The sequence below is a fragment of the Alexandromys fortis genome, unplaced genomic scaffold (assembly GCF_014885135.2).
Source record: "Alexandromys fortis isolate MF-2015 unplaced genomic scaffold, M_Fortis_MF-2015_v1.1 scaffold_13, whole genome shotgun sequence".
In the NCBI taxonomy this organism is placed as follows: Eukaryota; Metazoa; Chordata; class Mammalia; order Rodentia; family Cricetidae; genus Alexandromys; species Alexandromys fortis.
The window spans coordinates 18,004,546-18,018,531 of record NW_026067908.1 but is presented as its reverse complement, the minus strand read 5'-3'; positions in this window follow the sequence as shown (position 1 = coordinate 18,018,531).

The following is a 13,986-nucleotide window of genomic DNA, read 5'->3' as shown; positions in this document are numbered from 1 at the left end:
AGATTTATTTATTATGTAAAAAAAAAAAAAAAAAGAAAACCATACTTGAGGGAAATCTGGAAGTGAAAAATTTAGGAACTGGAATAAGACCGTCAGAAGTCCACATGGGTTGACAAGGCTGTCTTTCTCTTCGAAGCTGTGAGGGAACTCTGTTTTTCCTCATTTGGCTTATAGATGTAACATGCCTGACTGTGTTCCTTTTAAAACAAGCTGCATAATTATTTCAGATCTACCTCCTTACTTTCTGAAACGTAATTGTGATATATTGCATCTCTTCTGTTAATCCTAATCCCTTTGCTATTGTATATTCCCTTTGCTTCTATGGAGACCAACCAGATACTTCAACAGCATCTCCTGAACTTCCTGATGACCTTAGCTTAATCATATCCAAAAAGCCCTTTTCCCAGGAAAAGGACACCCAGGGATTTCTGCCACTAGGAAAGAACATTGCCTGTCCATTATTCTCTGGTATTCATAGATATGTATGCTCTTTATTTTCCCAATATTATTGTATTAGTTTATTTTAATATAGTTCATTTTCAAATCTTCCACTAATAAGTATTCCAAATCTTGGAGAACATGTTGTGTCAGAGGCTGTGGTTTTAGTCCCATGTGGACCCAGTGTCTTACCTCTACACTGCACTGACGGCTAGCAACTGGTGTGCTATATTCTTTTCATGGTTAGAAAACAATTTCCTTAGGGCCTGGTCTACCGAGCTAGTTCCAGGACAGGCTCCAAAGCCACAGAGAAACCCTGTCTCGAAAAACCAAAAAAAAAAAAAAAAAAAAAAAAAAAGAAAGAAAAAGAAAAAAAAGAAAACAATTTCCTGTTGTGTTTAGCTTGTTTTCATAACTCTGCTATTCAAAATTCATTTTGTCACCTTGTAAGCTGTTCAGTATGAACTACTAACAAACAGTTCATTATAAGTTGATTCATGTACAAAGAGAAGATCTATTTCCACAAAATATGTTTATAACGCTTAACTGTAGTTTCACTGTACATATGTGCAACATATTAATTTAGGAAACAGTTGTGCCTGTTGATATATTTCAGTTCGTACAGTTTTGGAATTTCTATATATGCAGATAATTCCCTTGTGAAGGTTTATTCTAAAATTTATTCATTTGGTTATTATTTTATTTACATAAAAATTAGATACTCACTTCTGTAAAATGCCATGTCTTACATTAAGAAGAGTTGTTCCCTGGTTTTAAGTAAACAAACTATCACAGCCAAACAATAACTTATAACCAGTGACATCCAAACAACTCTAAGACATCTGTGTCTGTAGCTCCACCTATCTCTACTCTTAGTTCAAACCCCATTGTCATTCATGCATATTGTAGGGATGGTTGGTCTCCTTTCTCCTTCTTGCAGTTCTCAAATCACAATACTACCCTGTAGAAAGAGTCTTCCCGGTGGATTAAATAAGTGTAAGAGGTCTTCATGTGATCTTCCTGCCTGCATCAACTTCTTGTCGTTCATATGCCTGGTATTACAAATATGTCCTACTGGTTACATGTTGGTTTTGTACACAAAGACCTCTTGCCCACAAAACATTTGTTATCATTTTGTTTACTGTCTATAACTCTTTTATTTTTTCAGAATACTGGATTAAATAACATTTTGCTACAGGGTATTTTTTTCTGACATTAGTCCTCATTTAGAAGCTTTCAACTATTGTTTGTAGTTTCCTAGTATGTTTCCAGAATATTTCACAAATATTCATAATTCCATTTTTTTCATTTCATCTCCAGCACAAACTACAGTTGTGCTTATATAATAGACAATGACTCAGTATCTAGAAAATATAATAAACAAATAATGGAAAGACATGGGGGTCTATCTTATTACTCTCCTGGTCAGTTTTTGACTCTCATCCCAAATTTTCGAATTCTACAGATGCAATGCAATGTTGGAGAGTGACACAGGGAAGATATAAAATCAAAGAGAATGTGCCACAAAGCAGAAAGGAAGTCATTTCCAAATGCTTCGCTCCCTAGTTATAGCCCTGCAACTGGAGAAAACTCCTATGCAAATTCAGCCATGCAAGCCCCATTTAGCTCAGGAAAATGTGTAGACACTGATTGAGTGAGCAGCTGGTGATATTGCAGTCAGGCTCTCTGGAAGTTAATTGGGAAGCGAGAAAAATCCTGACATTGTACATGTAGCTCTACTGACTTCCACTGCGCCCGAGACACTCATCACACATAGTTGCTTTCAACTATGACAAAATAACTGGATGCCCTAGGGTCTCTGATGATGCTCATCAGTAGCCAACTAGGAAACCTGAGGAGGAGGAAGTGGCGAGCTTCAACTAGAACTTCAATAAGTAGATAACATCTCCTAAAGTAGTAGTTTGTACTCCTGCCATGAAATACATGTATTCATCTACAAAGACAATTTTTGCTCTGTAATCTCACTTTATTATGTTATGTGGAAAAATTAATAAGTAAAATTAAAATGATGTTTTCCCTAGTATGATATTTATGTATCTATATCAATCAAGTGTTGTCCTAAAACAAATATCCCCAAATTATCCTTTAGAATATAAGGTGGTTATATGTTGCTCTCGAAAGTCAAACTTGACAATGCTATTGTCCTGTGCTTGGCCTAATGAGCTGACAGTTTGGGTGGTGGACTAAAGTTATCCACTGGAGGAAGGTGGTTCTTTGCGTATGTCTCACATCTTAGTCATTATTTTAGATATTGACCTCCATTGAGGTATACAAAGGTCAATAAAAGCCTATGATGTAAAGAATTTAGAGACTAAGAGATAGAAATAGATAAGAAAACCAACAGTACCTTTAGTAGCCATGGGCCCTGAAAGCAAAATTGATGCTGTGGAGGAGAAACAGAGATTTGAGAGGAAGAGAGAAAGACAAAGTCAAGAGGAAGAGAGTTTAAAGATGTTCCCTAAAATAAAAAAAAATGTTTTCTAGGTCTCTAAGCCATGAAATATGATTCAAAACAAACAAGTTGGAGGGAAAGAAGCATGGTTTATGAAATGGGCAATACCTCACTGAGCCTCATGAGTATTTAGAAGAAATGGGGCAACATAAGATGAGACTAAAAAAAGATATATGTCACAGGGTTAAGGGACTTAGCATGCCATATTACTTAGCATTTTATCTTAGACATTAAAATGATAACAAATTATCACCGATGCTGTTGTTATTGTGGGTTATAGACATTCTCCTAGACAGTCTATTTGTCTGTGACATGAGAGTATCATAATCACCATTTGAATTGTGACTGTTAAGGAATACAGAGATGTTGAAAAACTTGAACCTGAGTAAGTAAAATAGGATTTACCCTCAAATGGCTCAGTTAAATTCATAACCACTACAGTATTGCTGCCTCTCTCTGAAAAGGCAATAAAATGGTTGAAGCTGAGAAAAGAATATGGTTAGATTTGCATTTTACAAGAACATTTATATACAGTACTGTAAATGATATAAGATACTGAAGAAATACCTCATTTGTAGGTTATGGAAATAATCTTAGAAACTACACATATTTGAATTTAGTCATTAGCAGTGGAATCAGAACAAAGTGGATGGATTCAAGTTCTAAAAAGAAGAGGACATAAAGATGTAATTTACATGATTTTGAATAAGTGGTACCCAGATTTCCTAGTCGACCATTTGAATTAAATAGTAAAGGTGCTCTGTAGCTGTCAATCACCCAGACTTCTCAGAAATCTAAGAGTTTGCACCCCCTCGGCCATATCTAAGTCCCACTGCTTTCTTCATGGTACAGGAATGAGCATCTCCCTCTGAAAAGATGGTACAGAGTCATCAGATATAACATGCTCAGCAGCATACCTGGCATATGGCTTGCTCTCAATAAATGGGGCAAAGGAATAGGAATTTGAAAAGAGTTGGTAAGTAAAATTTGAATTTTGTTGATATATGAATATTTTTCTTTTTCAGAAGAAAGATGCATACTAAAAATATTTTGCCATCATTAGCATGCAAATAATTGTAAAAAGTTCTTTGTGGTGGAGATTACACAGGGAAGCAAGAAAAAAGCAGCATTTGCAAAAATAAAAGAGACAAACACACCAAAAATGATAACTATAAAGTGAAAAGGCCTAAAGAGAAAAGGGTTCTGAAGCAACCACAAATTAGACAACCTTAAACAGGAGATAAGTAAGCAGCCCTGACTAAACATGCCCAAAAGAGCACTTCATGCTTGTTTTATCTTCTTGCCCAGTCTTCTTAACCTGGATACTAATACTACCACCACCACTACTACTACCACTACTACTTACTACTACTAATAAGAACTGTAGTGATATTTCACTTGTATTTTATTAAATAAAGCTTGCCTGAAGATCAGAGTGTAAAACAGCCATCCTGGTCAGCCATAAAGAACAGGCAGTGGTGGCACACACTTTTAATCCCAGTAGCCACACTAGTTTGCCATAGAAACCAGGAGGTTGTGGTACACACCTTTAATTCCAGCAGTAGAGAGGAACATAAAATGTGAGGAGACAGCTCTCAGCCCAGTGTCACTCTGAGAATTCCTGGAGGCAGGATCACCATTTTGGTCCGAGGTAAAAGTAATGGCCTGGCTGCTTTTCTTTTCTGATCTTCAGATGGAACCCCAATTTCTGTCTCTGGGTTTTTATTATCCATGTTGCAAATAATAAGAAGAAAAAGAAGGAGGAAGAGGAAGAGCAGGAGGAGGAGGCGGAGGGGAGGAGGAGGAGGAGGAGGAGGAGGAGGAGGAGGAGGAGGGAGATCTGGATAGTGCCCCTGCTGTTCACCTAGGAGGTACAATAAAAATCATAGGCACTAATCTTGATTATTCTTTTTTCCCCATTGTCCTCTCCCTTTGACTTTATAGTGATATAAATCCTTCAAAATTAAAATAAATTAACAAATGAAGCCTTGAGCTCTCTTCATCACCATTAGCTCTAAACCTTGGTCAATACAATTAAGAAGCTTTTCATTCTTTCAATTCTCTTATGGAGAAGATAGTAATAAACTTGAAAGTTCCATATGAGATGAACCCCTGACTTCGCTGTTTGTCATGCTTCGTAGCATGTAACAGGGTGCTGAACTAATAACAAATATGCAGGAAATGTTTACTGAATTTAAATTAGCCAATTTATCACATCATGATGGTGAGGTATAAGATCGCTGCAGCCTAGTTACTTTGGATGATATAGCATTTTGTGAATTCCCTATTATAATAAATGAATCTATGGGAATAAAACAAGACTTCAACACACTCAACATGCTTCTTAAGCATCTAATTAATTGCTGCATTTGTTTTAACATCTTATCTAAGTTGTTCTCTGTCCTTCAAATAGTCATTTTTATAATTATTTCTTTCCCTTAAAAATATTTCTGCCAGTAAATTCAATTATACATATTTATTTATCTTTTGATTCTGACTTTCTGAAAAATAGACAAAAAAGTTGGTAAAATTGCTTATGTTGGGAAATTCTGGAGTCTCTTTGCTGAGCTTTGATGCTACATTTTCCAATAATTTAGTAACTGTGCTTTTTATTATGATATAGCACAAAACAGAAGATATCACTTCTAAGCAAACATTGGATTTTGAAGTCTTATATTCAAAGCTGATAATATGATTTAAGACAGTTATATGACAGAGTTCAAGTGGTTCTATGCTCAAAGCAAACCATAATTCTATCATATTGTGGCTTATTCAAGTATATGTAAAATAGGAAGAAAAGGATTTTTTTTAATAAGTAAAATTCCAATTGGAGGAAAAATAGTCACGCTATTACCAGGATGAAATATACATGTACTGTTCCTCTTTTTAAAAGAAGAACTTTTAAAAGAAAGAAAGGAAGAAAAGGAAGGGAAAAATAGAGAGGGGGGAGGGAGAGAAGGAAAAGAATGAAGGAAGGAAGGAAGGAAGGAAGGAAGGAAGGAAGGAAGGAAGGAAGGAAGGAAAGAAGGAGGGAAGGAAAGAAAAGATCATAGGTAAGTAAGAACAATGGTACATAAGAGTAGAAGGATTGAAGGGGAGATTTACACAGTGAGTAGCTTTGGGCATTATTCATCCCAAGGATCAGGAGCTAAAATCTTGGTGTTTAATTAATGGTGCTGAGTAACATGAAATCTTACAGGATTAATTGTTTTCTAGAGAGAGGGAGTTCTCATTCTTAAAAGATGAGATTGGTTATCAAAAGTAGGTTTCCAAAAGGCATTCCTGTTATGTCTATTGTCTTCCTTCCTTGGGGCTTTGATACATACATGCTCCCTCACTTCTGTTGTACCTCTTGTAATGTCGTCTAACATAGTATACTGAAAAAAAAAAATCTTGAGAGATGTGGGCACTCAGTCTTTGACTTTTAGCCTTTAAATCTGTGCGATGAGAAAATTCACAGAATAAAACAGAACTTATTAAGATGACCCAGTGTAATATTGAGAATCATTTCAAACCTACTGGAAAATTATGAGATGTATAAGAAAATACTTTATTAGTTTTTTACATAGTCATCCAACAGAAACCTAGTATTTCTACTTTCATAAGAACTATTTTATTAATAATCACCAATCACCTGTTGTCAACAAATTTAATAGATTTTTTTCATATCTAGATGAAAAGAAAGATTGCTTACTAATTAATAAATGATTATCAAAAGTATTTACCTACAACCACAATATTCTATAAACAGTTTACAGTCTCAAAACTCTTTTACTTGACTCTAATGAAACTATTGCATACTTTACAGCTAGAAAAGATAACAAGACAAACACTTGATTAGATGTAACTTTGTGATAGGTTTCATTTAAACCTTTGTTTATACAGATTTGCAAATTTTTATTTCCTATCTAAAAAAAAGCATCAGTGACCAAATCAATCTTACTCATAATAGAGCCTTGAATTCCCATAGGATATATCTCATGCCAACAAAGTCCATGAGTGCACCCATCAATCCTGTCCCAAGACAATCACCTCTTGGGAATGATAAATGTGGTAGATGAACCCAAGCAGCCTCTCTGTACATTTTCTGCAGTACACCTATGAAGAAACTAGGATTCTCTTTTTGCTACAACTAAATTGCTCATTTAATGTTTTAAGTTAGTATTAATAAAAATTTATTGCTAAGGTTATCACTAAATCTCCTTCAATTGGACCATGGATATTTACACAGTTGATTTGAGTTACTATGAGTCAGTTAAAATTAAAATTATATATGAAGAAGAGCCATCTGGTAGAGCTATATGCTGTAATTACTCAGCAAAACAGCCATTGACTCTTCTCTAATACATTTCTCATATTTCCTCATGGGCATTACCAATCGTAAAATAATTGAATTATATGTAATTTTCATATTAATGATTGAACAAACATGTTCCTGCAAACAGCCCAATGTCTGCTCTCTAGAAACCTTAAAGTTGTGTAGCAAAATATCGGAATCACGAGTATAGATTTCCAATATACAACTCTTGGTCCAAAGGTTACAAGTTCAACTCCAAGACATATTAGTAATGATGCATTAACATTATACTTTGAAGGTCACTAGCAAAATTTTAACAATTTGAAGCGAGGTTAAAGAAAAAAAATGTTATAGAAGTGCTCTTTTCATCAGTAAACTCTCTGGGGGCCATTCTGTCCCTATTTCATCATGTAGCTAATGTAGCAGCAAGTCTCAGGTAGGAAAAGGTTTTATTGAACCCTTTTTCTAGAGATGAGACCATGATTAAAACAAATAAAATTTAAGTTCCCACTGCCCTTTTATAAAAGGAAAATTATTTTCATTATTTTTTTAAATATGCAGCTTTGATAGACGATACCTCAGACTGTTTATTGTTTCTATAACAAAACACATGAGATCGGGAACACTGTAAGAAAATGAGGCTATTTAAACTAACAGTTCTAAAGTCAAGAAGGTGGGTGGGTTCATAAGGTTAGGCTTTATGCTGCATCCTAAGATGACAGAAGCAGGCAGCAAATGGCACATAAGAAAACAGAAGTTAACAGAGAGCAAGCTGAACTCAGTTTCTTGCATCCTGTAGTTCTTGCGATCAGTACAGTCCCGTTAGATAGGCATTAGTCCCTTCTGAGTCAGGTTCTAATCACTTCTCACCCACGTCTAGATTCAGTAGCATTGGAAACAAAGCCTTTTGCACACATACCATTCAGGATCAAACCATTTTCAAATCATATCAGACAATATTTAACCAATACAATGTATTCTAATTAAGGGTTTATTTTACATTTCAATGCTAGGTCACACTCCATCACTGAAAGAAGTCAGGGCAAGAGCTGAAGGCAAGGACCGGGAAGCAGGAACTGATGCAGAGGTAATATATGAAAATTCTTTACTTGCCTGTTCATGTCTGCCTCAGCTTGCCTTTTCATGTTCTCCCAGACCACCTACCAAGGAATTGAAGCACTCACCCAGGGATTGGACCACCCACAGTGAGCTAAGCCTTTCCACAATAATCTCAATTATTTATACAGAAAATTTACTATAGGTTTGGCCACAGGCCAGTCTGGTGAGAGTATTTTTTCAGTTGAGGTTCCTTCTTCACAACTGACTCTAACTTTTGTCATGTTGACATAAAATTAGCCAACATTTATTGATAAATTAATAATGTCAATATTACACAGCTAAATTATTTCTTTTTCATATAATTAATGACAACCATCTAATGTACAAAATAACTTCTTTTCAAACAAATCCATTAAATATGTCTCTATAAAGTCATCTATGGAAATCTATATTAAGCTTAATTGTAAGTTACTATAGATTTTATTATGACACCAGACCAATAACTAGATATATCATTCCAAAAACATGATTCATTTCAGTTTGAAACTACATAAAACAATATAGTTAAGAGCAATAAGACATCATATCTGTTGAAAAGGTTACATTGCTCTCCACAAACTATTCTTTTCATGCTGTTTTAATTGATCACATTTTATTTAGCGTGAATATAATGCCTTTGTCATCACTTCCTAATGGTAGATTATTAAAATATTGGTAAATACGGCCAAATAGTGCTAAATGTTCCCTAGTTAACTTTATAAAATTCGTTCACTCTATATTTTGTCTGTAGTATTATTACATGAAAATCAGAAGCCTTGTAAATTCTATTGGAATTTATTTAGAGTCATTTACAAACAGGATAGCTTTGCCTTAAAAATAACTCATGCTCTTTTGAGCCTATTACCCTTACATCTCATTCTATGAGCTTACATTATTACTTTATGCATTAAATACATCTAAACAGCTGCTATGCATCAGTCATTGTACTGGAGGACAAGGATATAAACCTCAATGTCTAGTTCATGAAGAAGAAAATGAAACAGAGTCATAAACAGGTGGGTATCTTTATGTGTGACGGGTGACTGAACCTAGTAAAATAAATGACTTAGACTTGGGATCTGAAGGATAAGGGACTAGAAACAGTATATTTCTACTCAGATTTGGAGCATGAGAAAAGGAATCGCCAGAGGCAACAAAGTTGTGACCAGAGAAGCTATCCTACATGATGGAAATTAATGATAAATTATTTGTACCTGTCTTGGTATTCTCATTCAGTGTTATTTATCCATGGGAAATATGAACCTTGTTACAGATACTTTTAGTAGTTTTTAATCCCTGCTCTCCATCACCTTGATCTCCAGGGAACCAGCATGTGAGTCTTCAGTGTTATATTACCATGGAGTAGGCAAGTTACTCAGCAAGTATCTCGTCTTGGTGATTGTCCCAGTTCTACACCATAGGCTATTGCTTTAGACTCAGCCTGTGGTGTGTTGCTCTGATCTTCACACTTCATTAAGGTGTCATTAATTTTCCCATGTGATTATTTTCTGAGATGATTATTCTTTTGATCATGACAGTCTGTGTTCTTGGGGAGGCAGTTTAATGTTCTAGAGGGTTTTGTTTTCAAAGTTGAGTATTCATGAAATTGACAATAAGGAGGCATTTCCACTGTATATACAGGAATTGTATCTTCTTTTATTATGTCATTTTCTTTTAGGTTTGAAAAGAAATTAGAACAAAATAGAAAATTATTTTTATTTAAATATTGTCATCAGAATGTTTCCTGTTCAAGAAGGCAAACTTGAAAACATTCTTAATTTTTTCATGTTCTACTGCAATCAACTTAGATTGATCATAGATATCATTGACTTTAAATAATATCTACTCATGTTTCAGGGCTGAATGGTCTATACCTGAAAGTGGAAATGTTAGACATTATGAATATATCATGAATCAATGCAATGTACCTTTTTAATATACTAGGAATAAAGAGAAAGCCACTACTGCCCTTTATGCTGTTCAGAAAATAAGCTTGTAAGTGAAGGTGATTTTCGTTTTATTTTACAAGTCATGTTCTATGTAATACTGATTATGAGAGACAGTTTTGGCCATTGTGATTTGTCAGTTACTTCAGCAATACTTCTACTCTTTTTGGCTTTGTTTTGTTTTGAACATCTCTCATAGTTAGTCGGATTCCAGCATGTAGAAGCAGAGGCAGGAAGATTGCTACAAGTTGGACAGCTCCAAGGTACACAGTGTGATCCTGTCTCAACAAAAGTAACAAGAAATGAATCTTATATGCAATTCTTCCTTCCTGGTTTCATCTTACAATGACTGTGTGATATCTTTGTTAGTTTAATCACATTTACTTTAGACACACAGTTTTATTTATTTGCAAAGTGGTATTCAAAGTCAGTCTGTAAGTATTCCTTGATTACATCATTAAGTTTGCATGCATGTGGTTGGAAGTTTTAAGCTTGTGCATATGCCAATTATTTATTTTGGGTCTCCAGTAAATATTCATTGAATATGAGCTTACCGTATAAGAGTATTAATGCAAAATTAATTTGTGACTACGGAAAGGGCTTAGCGGCAGAGCACTTACCAAGCGTATTCAACTCCCTAAATCCAATCCCCAGCACTATCAGAAAATAATAATAATTTGCAAATAACTTCCACCCTTTCACAAACATAAAACTCAGTGTTTTATAGAAGTAGCTAATATCTGGTTGAATTGTTTCTATATTCTTTCTACATTAGCACAAGTAGCACTTTAGAAACTAAGATTTCAATTCTCTCAGCTCCCTGGCATATTGCATTTTAACATTCGCTATTAATTTTAATGAAAATGATTGAAAGTAATATTCACTAAATGTTTTTGGAAATTTTCCAATCTATGTTGATACTTAATTGAAATGTGCCTGAGGCACTTAACATATATTAGCCTTACACTGATGACTGTTTGGTTTTGCATAGAACTAAGAAAAACTGTAAATAACAGCAATGCCTTTGGGCAAGGAGGCTGGAAATTACAAATCTAAGGTTAATGAAAATGACCTTTATGTACAAGTGTTACTGTCAGGGGTAAAAAAATGAGCTATTTCCTAGTTATGAAAAATAAACAAAAAATAAAGTGTGTTGCCATATCCTATTCCTGTTTTGCAATGTCTTGACCTTTTAATTATTTATGTTTTAGGATGTCTCTCTTTTTTAGGAAGTTATGTTAAGACTCACAAGCTTTTCATTTTTGCATCATTTTCTTAGTTTTGAATTTTATATACATATATATATATGAAATTTTATGTTTATATATAAATAGGGTAGCTTTACAGCCATTTCAAAAAAACAACTTTCTTATGTGCCCATTAATAATGAATAACTCTGAATTGCTCTTAATTTATAGAGAACATGGACCCATAGAAAACTCTATAGAGCATTTCAGCATATTATTGTTGTAACTCTTTTATAAGATACTGGGGCTGAGCCGGGCAGTGGTGGCGCACGCCTTTAATCCCAGCACTCGGGAGGCAGAGGCAGGCGGATATCTGTGAGTTCGAGACCAGCCTGGTCTACAAGAGCTAGTGCCAGGACAGGCTCCAAAGCCACAGAGAAACCCTGTTTCAAAAAACAAACAAACAAAGATACTGGGGCTGTTAGATCATTAATAAAATAAATAGAATTTTTTAAATGTCTGCTAGGTTAGAAACAAAAGTATTATAATAGATATTTAAACTTTAAAAGTCAAGGGTTATTTTATTGGAATTACAGATGAAGTGCCTAAACAGTAAAATAATATATTGAAAAAATAACTATGGCCTTTGATCAAAATAATCTATTATTAAAATTGGATAAATGCATTAAACATTGAAAGAATTAGAAAATCAGCTAACGGCCTTTAAAAGACAGCAAAGGTCAAGTAATTTCAGTTAGAGACAAACTTTCTTCCCGACTTTAATTTCTACGAGAAAGCATACTTTAATCGGTCCTTGTACGTCTAACAAATTATCTAAAATGAATCACAAAAATTCTATAAGACTTTCTCAGTTAATTACCAAAGGGAATATTTTGCTCACAGGCTAAAGTCTCCAAGTTTTACTGTTATTAACGTAGACATGTGCTTGTTACTGTTCTTCATGGGAGCATTATCGAGTTCCTCTGAAAGATGGTAAGTACATAGTTAATTAGAAATGTTTGGGTTCACTTGAGAAATCAGAAACCTTGTTAGCAAATCTTTTGTGCAAACAACAATAGTAGTTACAGCAGAATATGAAATTGTGTACAAGGCACTTGAGAAAGAATTTATAAAGTTACATAAAATTTAAATGAAGCACATATGCTGTGCATCTCTTTTCTAAAATAATTACCTATGACATGAGCAAATGTATACAAAAGATGGAAAGGATGTTGAGAGACATTATTTTCATCAGTCATCTCTCTTAAAGCCTAAAGGTAGGGATGAGGTGGTGGTATTTGCATCCGGCTCTTCCCAACTTCCATTCCAGCCACATCTGCTCATTGTAAAACTTGTGTTTCAAACTTTTTCAACATTTCAGTATTTCCACCCTAACATCCTCATCCTCTCACATCAGGTTCTTAACACTCTTGTAGCTGTGCTCCAAATCCGACTGTTCATACTCTGCTCTTCACTGTGACTACTGTGAAGTTTCTGGAGGCCTATTCTTCTTCTTCTTCTTCTTCTTCTTCTTCTTCTTCTTCTTCTTCTTCTTCTTCTTCTTCTTCTTCTTCTTCTTCTTCTTCTTATTATTATTATTATTATTATTATTATTATTATTATTATTATTATGTATACAGTATTCTCAGTATTCTGTCTGCATGTACACCTGCAGGCCAGAAGAGGGCACCAGATGGTTGTGAGCCACCACGGGGTTGCTGGGAATTGAACTCAGGACCTTTGGAAGAGCAGGCAGTGCTCTTAACCACTGAGCCATCTCTCCAGCCCTGGAGTCCTATTGTTATTCTTTATCTTTTCTATCCACAGTCTACATATGCTTCTATAAAACTTCAGTTACCATTTCCCCTCAGGTGGCAGGGACCCTTTCTGAGTACTCTCCTAAACACTCCTATCCTGGCCTATTCCACGTTCTTCCTGGACTTAATGCAACTTAGGCATATATCTTCGAATGCTCTCATGGATCTTCACTGCCTTCTGTCCTTTTGTGGGTAATGAACTGGGTCTCCCTACTGTATTTTACTACTGCTTAACACTGCATTTTCAGACATTTAATTGTAGTTTCATCCTTAAGTTTAGTCTTCTCTTCTTAAAAGTCTTCTCAGAATAAGACACCATTGAGGTTATTTGTGTTCTACCAAAATTTCTTTTTGATGTGCTCATTTCTAGTCATGCTGTCCACTTCATAGTCTTCCAAGTTAAAGCTGTCAACCAAGCTCATCTCTTTTTCTTCTTCCTCTTCACTTGGGTGCTGAGAACCTAACTCCTCAAGTCTTCTTCAAGAGAACAAATGTTATTAACTATTTTTTTTATTGTTTATAAATGTTCTTTTACTTTAAAGGGGGATATGATATAGATGTGAATAATTTGCATTGTTATGAATCTTGGTTTACTGATACTAATTTAAGGACAATTTTGTTATATACATATTTCTGATCTTTTTTTTTCCATTTCCTTTACATTTTCCAGTTTTGTGGAGTAAAGTTTTTTTTTAGCTATTTTTTTTAAATATAATTTTTTTATTAAAAA